Below are 11,146 nucleotides of genomic sequence, written 5' to 3' on the forward strand. Positions count from 1 at the left end.
TTAAGGATTAATTTTTAAGTCTGTGAGAAAAGAAAGCTTGGAATAAAACTTTAGCAAATTGTTCCTTATATCCTTCTTACTGCTGGTATCCTGCCACTGTAATGCTAGCTTTTGCCTTGGTTTTGGCTTCTTTGCTTTGATCTCTTGGCCTGGAACAATGAGACTTTGAAGTTCTGTCTTTGCTCTTTGCTGTGATGCAAGTCTGAACTTCAGCACAGCCTTCTCTGTGCCCCAACTCTGAACTCTTTCCTAGTTCCACTTTGTCAAACACAGACTTCAAAGCATAAAACCATCTGCAGGAAACCTTAAAGATAGTTGATATAAGACCCTTATTTAAGAGATGAGGAAACAAAGCCGAGAGAGGTTAAATGAATTGTCTAGAGTCTCTCGGCAAATAAGGATTAGAACCAGAATTCATACCACCTGATTCTCAGCACTGTGTCATTTCAGCACACCTGTCAGCCTCTCAGGGTTTCATGCCCTCCTCAAGGAGAGGTTGGCCACTGTCAGCCTATATCCCTCATAGACTTGGCCCCCGATTTTGGCATTCACACCAAGAATTATTGCTGCTTATATTATCTGACCAAGAATTAGTGATTACTCCTTACTGTGGATTGAAGTAGACATTAACAATGGGTTTTCAAGGTATCTATTTAAGTGTCAGCATTGGTCCTGTGAGTAAAATGCTTCTGATCCTCTGACTGATGACCGCTATGTCTTTGGGGCTTTAAAGATCTCATGGAAAGATAAGCCCTGGACATTCTTTTCTGTTTTAATATCTGTATGAATACCTTACACCCTTAATTCAGCTAACCAGAAAACACTGTATATTTTTACAGGAGTTAGTCTCAAATTAACATCTTTAATGAAATGCTTTTTTTTTTAAATGCTCAAGATGTGAAAGCACAATACCATGCATGGGGTGGCAATAGCATGGCATTTACTGTTAGATGAATAACGCTTTGATGCCAACTCTCACCACTTGCTAGCTGCATGACCTCAGGGTACTCCACATAAGTAAATAAAGCTCAGTTTTCTCAACAGTAAAATCAGGATTATGATACCTGTTCTGAAAGGCTGCAATGGGAATTGAATGATACATGAGTTAATTCAGGGCCTATATGGAGCATGGCTTCGCTGGTGGCTCAGTGGTAAAGAATCTGTCTGCCAACGCAGGAGATGCAGATTTGATCTCTGGGTCAGGAAGATTCCCCTGGAGCAGGAAATGGCACCCCACTCCAGTATTCTTGCCTGGGAAATCCCAGCGGCAGAAGAGCCTGGCTACAGCCCATGGGGCCACAAAAGACTCAGGCACGACTTAGTGACTAAACAACAACAAATATGGAGGGAGGCCCCTTTGGCGTCCCCTATAAGCTGTACTCTGCTTTCTTTCCCACCCTCCTCTCTCCACTTTTGCCACCCAGAGGCCCCTGCTCCAAGAGAAGGAGTAGGAGAGAGTTGTTCAAGACTAAAGATATCAATTTTAGTTTTTCTTCTTTTTTTGAAATCGAGAATTTTTGCTGAAGGTGTTGCATTATAAATGGACTTCTCAAAAACCACTTATATCAGTAGTCTGATAATTTATTCCTTGATGAGAAATATTTTAGTCTATTAGCAAGAAGAAAGATTAACTGCACATTAATCAAAAACTTCATGATGATTAGAAGTGTGCATACATCACAGAAACGGCCAGGGAAGTGTACCATCATAACTGGAAAAGTGCGTTTTGTGTCTTGACGGCAGTTTCAGACGACTGCAGAGGAAACTGGGTACTCAGTTAACTGGGCAATCTGACAATGTTTTTTAAAACTCATATATGGTCATTTTTTAAAAAAGAGAAGCTTGATTTTATGATTTTCTTTTACGTACACCCTTTCTTCTCCTAGGCAATTAATACCTTCCTGGTCCTCTGCCTGGAAACAGTAGGAGAAAGTGAATTTCTATTTAAATGTGTGTTTCTAAATTAGCAATCATCTCGGTGACGTGCCACGCTTAGTCAGTGTAGTTTATGTTGTGGTTATTGTCTGTTTTCTAAAAATAGCTAGAGAAGGCTATGTGTATCTTAGTAATTCCCTGGAAGCTGAACCAGAGCATGACAGAGGCCATCACTTGGGAGCCATTTGGGGGTTCCTGCCATTGCAGCAGCAGCCATTGTTTCTGGCATGAGGCAAGGAGTAGGTCTTACTGAAAGAAAGTGATTCTGACTCCAGTTGGAAATTCTCCTCTGGCTAACATAAGTATCTACTCAAAAGCTTTGGTTACAAAGTCTAGTTAGATTTAGGATTATCACTACCAAAAAACTCCCATCTTTGAAAGCTGTGAAGGGAAGACCCATCAAAAACTCTGTAGTCACAAACATAAAGAAGGCTTCACAGGGTGTAAATTCACTGTCAGAGGTGGAGAGCTGTTATTTAGCTATATACTACTATGCCATTATATCAGCATATAATGGGACAGAGTGATTCAGGAAATGGTGACGCTGGGTTGGAGAGTCTGTGTTTGTGTGTGTATGTGTGTGTGTGTGTGTGTGTGTGTGTGCACGCATATGTGTTTACTAAGGTCCACTAAACTCTCAACCATCCATCAACAGCATTCTCCTCCTTTATTTTTGCTTTTTCCCAAGGCTCCCTGCTACACTGAATGTATATGGAGTAACTTTAGAGATGCAGCAGTGTATCAGGAAACTGGGAAGTATAAGTTGTGAGTCTCCTAGGAGAGTTGTATTGGGTTTTATAACCCATTTGGAAATGTAACCACAATTTCATTTCATCCCGGAGACCCCCGTGGAGCAGTAACAGGAGAGATGAGGATGATTCACCTAATTTCTTTAATGTAAATTTAAAATTTCTCCTGACAGTTTATGCTGGAAGACAGGGGCTTGAATGTATCATCCTGGAGAATTTTTGCTGTTGCCCAGAAATGTGGGGCTAGAGCGAGCAGATGCTTGGAAATGCCGTTGACATTTCCAAGTTTTTATAGCCCTGGTACATAGCCCGCTAACTCCAGCATGCTTCACACATGGAGAAGGATCATCTGTCATTTTGATGCCAAAGTGATGCTCACAACTCTAAATGAAATGGATTGCTTCTTTCTACCTCCTGCTTGGATAAAGTAGAGGCATTTCAAGCATTTATTGGTCACCTTGGGTATGCCTGAATGGCAGAGAGGCATCAGTATTTGCTCTGTGGCAGTGGAAATGAGGGTCTCCAGGCTGCTCATGACGGCAAAAAGTACAAGTTTCTGCCATGCTCAATTGGGCATGATTTATTTGGCAGAAATGACTTTACAGAGAAACATACAAATAAGAGTCATTAAGAGTTCATTTAATTCTGAAACAATTAACATTGAAATAGCTGGTGCACAGACACACCGTTCTTTGTATTTAAATAACAGTATTTACCTGGATAACTAAGCAACTTGCCAGCACTGAAAAGCTGGACAACTTCCCAGGCAGTAGATATTTTGCATTTTGAGTTGTAGACATTACAGTCAGCAAACCTCTATGGCAGGTCTCCCTGCTTTCAGGGAATTATTTCTTTATGTAATACTCAATGTGTGAATATTAATAAGGAATAGACTGAGGTCAAGATTGCTTTATATTTCTACTGGATAAATGACAGTAGCCAGGGACCTGGTTAGAATCAAGCTTCTTCTTCTCTGGAAACCTAAAGATAATGACAAGATCAATCAATATTTACCAAGCATCCACTCTGACCACAGGTATACTGGAAGTGTTGTTACTATCTATGAACTGTATGTCTGATGGGTTCCATAACTATAACTTATCTGTCAAAGGCATGTAAGATGATCCTTCCAGGGCAAATTTTCTTTCCAGTGCCTATGCATGCGTGCCTGATAAGTTGCTTCAGTTGCATCTGATTCTGCGCGAGCAGGCTCTAGGCAAGAATACTGGATTGGGTTGCCATGCCCTCCTCCAGGGGATCTTCCTGACCCAGAGATTGAATCTGTGTCTCTTACATCTCCTGCATTGGGAGGCGGGTTCTTTTCCACGAGTGCCACCTGGGAAGCTCTTCTAGTGCCAATCAGAAGTCGTCATCTTAAGCCTTGGACCTATGGATTTGTTGAGCAGGTGGCCCTGGGACACATCCTATAGACAGCTAGGCAGATCTCCACTGGGAGGCTGGAGTCTGGGCCAGACAAAATTTGGCGCAATCCAGCAGTCCCAGAAGCTGCCTGTCCTCCTACTATCACCCTCCTTGTAACCTTCCAACCACCCACTTCACTAGGGAACTGTCTGGTGGGCTCATTTGCCTTGAACTGGAGAGCTAAGCTACTTGGCTTCCACCTGGAAGATGGATTCCATTTTCAATCTTTGGACAGGTAGAATTGAGAGGAAGGCAGCGATTCAGTGGTTCATCCCTAGGCCAGGCTTGTTGACTTTCCATCCAACCATCACCTTCTTTGTGAAGAAAATTCTATCTTGAATCTCAATTCCAGTAACTGGGATAAATCCTTGGTACCCCCATGTTTCTGCCTCTGCCTAGAGTCCTGTATCCTCCACTGCTATGATCCTGTCCTGCCACCTGAGTGACTTAATGAACTTTTTATGAACCTGAACTTTTAGTGTTTGTGGTTGGCTCCTCTTACCTGTTGCCAGATTTCCCCGATATTGACTTGCCTGCTGCCAACCCAGCTCCTGATGCTGCATTTGCCTTCCTTGCCAGCACACCTGTTGCTCACTCCTGATGTTCCCCTGATGCACATTCGCCATCTGCCTAGACTTTCTCCTGTCTATTTCCTGTTGCTGGGGATGTGTCCTGCCCTCTGTCTGAAACTATGCTTAGAACATAGTTTGCTACCAATGAATATGCAAAACATTCAAAACCAAGATAGATATTTAATTTGTCTTTTTCTCTACCAAGCCCTGGCTATGGAATATATTGCTTATGAAACATTGCAATACTGAGAATATTTGTATAAAAAGCTCAAGCTTGTGAAATGATGGCCCTGAACAAATAAAATAGCATCTGTATCCAAAAAAGTGAGTGTGGATTAAAGTTCTGGAAATGGGACGTAAACTATATCAAATATAAATAATTTTAATATTTCTAAGGATGTGTGCTGATGGACTTTATACCAGAGCCAGATGATAGCTGCCTTTCAACATGCCAAGGGATATTTATTTATTTATTTTTTGGGGGGGATATTTATTAAGTGACAGGAAAACTTGAAATGGAGATGTGAATACTCCTGCTGGGGGCAGAGGGGAGAAAATGGAATACCTGGTTGGTCAGGTGTCAGGGGGTTGCTGAAACAGAGGCAGAAGGGAACGTGCACTTTCAGGGAACCTGTGTGATGACAGAAAGAAGTGAGAAAGAGGCTTAAAAGAGCAGAGATGAATGGAGGTTAAGGGCCTAAAAAATAGCAATTTGAAAAGGATTAGGACGAAGGAAAGGAGAGATAAATAGAAAAGAAATAAGGTTAGGTGGTGATAGGGAGGGCAGGAGGTCGGGGTGTAGGATGGGAGGAGAGACAACAGAGGCAAGAAGAGCTGATCATATTCGAATTCAGTTTAAGGAGACTGAGTAACACATGAAACTACAGAGTTAAAAGAAACATTCAGTGGGCTGAACCAGGAAGGTCTCCAGTTAAGTACACGAAGCAACCATCCTCACATAGGCTCTCCCAAAGTCAAAAGAGTCTGGGCCCAGACAGGAAAAGATGTCTCTAGTCATAGATCTTGGGATATGGAGGAGGGGCCTTGACAAGTGCCTGGCAGAGACACCAGGGAAGAGCTAAAGGAAACCCAAGACTAGGTCTTAGAAGGAGCAGTAAGAACACACACCAGGGACAGACTTGAATTCAAACTCATGCCAGGGGAACCAAGAAAAGGAACCCCTTAATTGTAACTGATCCTTGATATCTACTGATCTGTGTCTCAGAAGTCCCTCCTGCAGGAGGGCCCTTCATCAGCTATATGTGTATTACATCAGATGGCGGCAGAGCTGAGCAAAGGGGTCCCCAGTGGGCTGTAGGCGCAAGGCTTTGGTTTGAACTCTGGTTCTACCACTTATGGGCTATGTAAGCTTGAACAAGTTATTTAATCTCTGCATACACCAGTTTCTTCATCTGTATAACAGCAACAATAATAGAATCTACTTCTCTAAGTTTCTATGAGAATTAAATGAGATAATGTTCTTATTGATATTAAAAGTCTCTGTTAGCATAAGAAAGGAGAGTGTGTTTCCCTGCTTTCAGTCACCTCTGGATGTTCTGCACATAACTAAAGAGAGAGCAATAATAGCTAATGGGGTTAGTAACTAGGTATGGTGCCAGATGGGAACCAGACCGATTGTGGTGATCATTTCGCAGGGTATACAAATATGATTAAGTAGTATACCTGAAACAAAATAATGCTATATGTCAACTAAACATCAAAACAAACAAATAAACAAAAAAATCCCCCCAAACAAGCAAACAACAAACAGCACCAGTGAGGACTGTAACTGGAGGAGCCTTTTGTTTGCATTCTATCCTTCGCTTGGAGTGGGGTGTATGTGGCGGTCTATTTCATGGCAGGGCACAAAGAAATCACTCCCTTCCCCATGAGGGAGCCACAGCCCAGCTAAGCCTTTGAGATTGTATGATTTTGATTTCTTTTTGGACTCCCAAACAGCATAGTTGGTCAAGGTCTTCATATACTATTTTAGCACTCATTCAACTTGTTGAATACAACAAATTGTGAAAGAGTTTAAAGTATGAGTCATATTTAACACTACATCCAGCAAACACATTCCATTTGAAAATAAACTAGAATGTTCATGGGTTGAATTCTGCAAAGGTAATTTCATGTCAATGAGAAGTGAAATAATAGAAGATGCCGAAAGAAATGTGAGGCTGTCATACACTTGAGGTGCTAAGGCAATTGACTAATGGGAGCTAGGCCATTTGAAATATTCAGCCTTGGATATATTTTAGAGTTATGGATCTATTTATAAGATTGTCATATATCATTTAGTTTGTTCCCTTCACAATGCAAAAGCCTTTTACAGAGAATGAAGCCAAAGAATTGTTGGGCAGCAACAATTCAGCATTTTGACCAGCTGTCGTACCTGTCCAAAATAATTAGGTCGACTTCTATCAGATGAGAAAATTGCTTCCTTGGTGGAAGTTAAGCACAACTTGGAAGGGGTGCTAATCTTTCAAAGTTTTGAATCTGTTAACTCATTTCTTTGCTTAATGTAGTCAAAAGTATCTGTGTTCCTTTCAAAGAGTCTGTTTGTAATTGTTTCAAGAACCTCTTTTTGGACTATATAATTAAATATTAAAAAATATTTCCTTAGGACAAAAAGAATCTTAGTGAATGATTTTAGGATGGACCCATGGAGAGTATCTTGGTGTTGACAAATTCTTGCAGCCAGGCTATTCTAGAGGTTGCAAATGCTTTGGATGCAGCTTCTTGTGGCAGAGCTTAGTTCCTCAACAGAGAGGGTTCAAACCCCTCTTTCAGAGTTGATGTAAGATTTCTCTCTCAAGGAGCTATGCAGCATATCCAGCCTGTAGCTTCTGGGAATACCATCAGTGTAATGATTACAATCTTGAGAAGTGCATGGTGGCCTCCACATCCTGGCAAAAAACCTCATGTTGATATCTTTACCGACTGACACAGACGAGCTGGTATTGACTGCTATCTGGCCCTCTTGGGCCACTTTCTCATTCTGTGAAAAACGCTGCAGTATCCTCAAATATCTTCCCATGAACCCCCTGAAACTTTCCATGAATTCTCAGACTTTGTCATGACTGTGACATAAACTCTCCAGTATCAAATGATGATCGCTATGCCCTTTAGTAAAATTAATTTTGAAGTTTTATGAATATTCTTTTATGATAGTGCTACCTTTTATATTCTAAACATCAGTGAGTGCTCGCTTCGGCAGCACATATACTAAAATTGGAACGATACAGAGAAGATTAGCATGGCCCCTGCGCAAGGATGACATGCAAATTCGTGAAGCTTTCCATATTTTTCTAAGAGAACAGCATTGAAACATGTACATTATCAAGTGTGAAACAGATCTCCAGTCCAGGTTGGATGCATGAGACAAGTGCTCAGGGCTGGTGCACTGGGATGACCCAGAGGGATGGGATGGGAGGTGGGAGGGGGAATCAGGATGGGGAACACATGTAAATCCATGGCTGATTCATGTCAATGTATGGCAAAAACTACTACAATGATGTAAAGTAATTAGCCTCCAACTAATAAAAATAAATGAATAAATAAATAAATAAATAAACTTACCCAAATAAAACAAACAAACAAAAAAAATCAGTGATATTATGAATGTAAGTGTAGGTTCAAAAGCATGCATTCTGGTAATAGTAGGGTTCATAGACTTTTGCAATATGGACAGAAATATATTTGCTTCTCTGTATTTTCAGTTTCAATAACAGCTTGAGTGCATGCATGAAACTTTCTTCTCTAATTGCTCTCACAATTCAACCTAAGAAATTGAAATGATCAAAAAATAAAATATAATGAACAAAAAGCAGGGAAAATCTACAACAAAATGGAAAATTTGGGAGCATTACCATTTTCCTGACTGCCATTTTGACTGAATTAACTATAATACAGATGGAATAAAATTGAAAGAAATCACTGCAGCTTGGTATACACTCTTTCCCTAACACAGTAGTAAAAACATAGCAGGAAAAGAACGAAGTAGCTGGTAGAACCCAACTGACACCTACTAAATGCAATGGCTTAAGACTAAGTATTAAAAAAAACTAAGATCATGGCATCCGGTCCCATTATTGCATGGCAAATAGAAGGAGAAAGGTGGAACTAGTGACAGCTTTCCCCTTCTTGGCTCCAAAATCACTGCAGACAGTGACTACAGCCATGAAATCAGAAGATGCTTGCTTCTTGGCAGGAAAGCGATGACAAATCTAGACTGTAGGTTGAAAAGCAGAGACATTACTCTGCCAACAAAGGTCTATATAGTCAAGGCTATGGTATTCCCAGTGGTCATGTATGGCTGTGGGAGTTGTATCAAAGAATTGATTGTCTTCACACTGTGGTGCTGGAGAAGACTCCTGAAAGTCCCTTGGACACCATGGAGATCAAACTGGTCAATCTTAAGGGAGATCAATCCTGAATATTCACTGGAAGGACTGATGCTGAAGCTGAAGCTCCAGTATTTTGGTCATCCGGTGAACACAGATGACTCATTGGAAAAGTCCCTGATGCTGGGAAAGATTGAGGGCAGAAGGAGAAGACAGCGTCAGAGGATGAGATGGCTGGACAGCACCACCGATGCAATGAACATGAACTTGGACAAACTCCAGGAGATGGTGAGGGACAGGGAAGCCTGGTGTGCTACAGTCCACGGGGTTACAGAGTTGGACACGACTGGGTGACTGAACAATAACAAATGCAATGGGCCATAGGACAGACAAGAGTATTCTCCTTAGAATTTCTTTTTCTTTGAAGACTGATACACTGAGTTGTGGCTTCACTGGGAGGTTGTGAAGTTTATGCAAACAGGCACACTATAGAAAATGCAGTAGTAAAATATTGTACTAGAATATTAAATAGGATTTTAGCTGAATACAAGTGGTTATTTTCCCTGACCAGGGGGCAGCACCAGAAAAGAGGCCTAGACAGGCACACAAGGTAAACAGTGTGGAGAAGAGGACATTAGAAAGTTGGGGATAACTGTGGCCACTCCCTTCAATATATGCTTGGAGACCATGACATGGCCTTCCCAGGACTTGGGCTCTTTTCCCCCGTCCCTCAAGTTGGTTGGGTCTTGTACACAGTGCATTTATCTGCCATTCTAAATGAGGTCTGGACAATGGTTTCTCACCAGGAAGGTAAAATGAGGTTGGGAGTAATGTACTTTTGTGCTTCTAAGCAAATGTGAGGCCAGGAGATCCAAATTTTCAAAGATAAATAATAACAAGGAGCAACAAAAAAGATTTTTCAACCTAAAGGAACAAGGAAAATAGGGTAATTTAGAGTAGGAAGACATCATTTAAAAACAAGATTTTTGAAATGAAGCAGAAGTAAATTTACACTATCTACTTTGTGCACCCCATCAAATTCCAGAATATATGGACTTCAGGATGAGATGAAAGATGAAATGAGAGAAAAGAGAGAGAGGATACGAACTGTATTATATGCACAAACAGAAAGATGAGGAAATAATGTAATAGTTCTGTAATCAAAGAGGCAAAATATGTATTAGAAGCAGGCAAAATCAGAACTGAATAAAATCAAGTCAGATATGGAAGGAAATTAAGGATAGTTTACAAAATTAAGAAGAAAGGAAAAAATTTAGGAGACTCATGAAACTCAGTGAGGAAATCCAATAAACAGACATTGTATGTTTCTGAAAAAGAGAGAAACAAAGCAAAAAGAAGACTCAATCAAGTTATTTCTTGATTGCAGAAGAGAAATACCTATTTGAGATTTCAGAAGGAAATTAGTGGATTCAAAGACCTTACCATGTGCCCAGAAAAACTAATAGGAGAGAACAGCTAGACACATTATAGGAACATCTATGAATTTCACAGATTGACAAATAATTTTCATAATCATCTTTACAGATTCTTATAAAAGAATGAAAGTCAAGGCGTCTCTGAGCTTCCTTTGACAACTCTAAAAGTCATAACAGCGATAACGGTGATGATGATGAGTGACAAAAATAATAACAAAGACTTCCTGAGCATTTTAATGCATCAGGTATTATTCTATATGCTCTTACAAGATAGGTAATTCAAACCTCACAACCAGTTTAAAGCTTAAGTGTTTATAATCTCTTCATTTTGTAGAATAATATTTTTAATATGGGCTTCTTAGGTGGTACTAGTGGTAAGGAGCCCACCTGCCAATGCAGGAGATGTAAGTGATGTGGGTTTGATCCCTGGTTCAGAAGATACCTTGGAGGAGGGCATGACAACCCACTCCAGTATTTTTGCCTGGAGAATCCAATGTACAGAGGAGCCTGGCAGGCTACGGTCCATAGTGTTGCAAAGAGTTGGACAAGACTGAAGTGACTTAGCACACAGCACATTTTTAATATGCCTAAAAAAATAGAAAATTAAAAAATAATAATAGAAAACAAAATACAGTACAAAGAATCATAAAAGGTACAAAATATAAGATGGTGGCTTAATTAAGACT

The 11,146-nt window shown here is 40.5% G+C and overlaps 1 non-coding gene across 1 annotated transcript; it reads left to right on the plus strand.

The window, feature by feature from the left end:
• Positions 1–7,882: 7,882 nt before the first annotated feature.
• LOC122678435 lies at positions 7,883–7,989 on the plus strand. Its single transcript, XR_006336109.1, has one exon. It is a non-coding gene; the product is annotated as a U6 spliceosomal RNA (small nuclear RNA).
• The last annotated feature ends 3,157 nt before the right edge of the window (positions 7,990–11,146 follow it).

The sequence above is a fragment of the Cervus elaphus genome, chromosome 20 (assembly GCF_910594005.1).
Source record: "Cervus elaphus chromosome 20, mCerEla1.1, whole genome shotgun sequence".
NCBI lineage: Eukaryota > Metazoa > Chordata > Mammalia > Artiodactyla > Cervidae > Cervus > Cervus elaphus.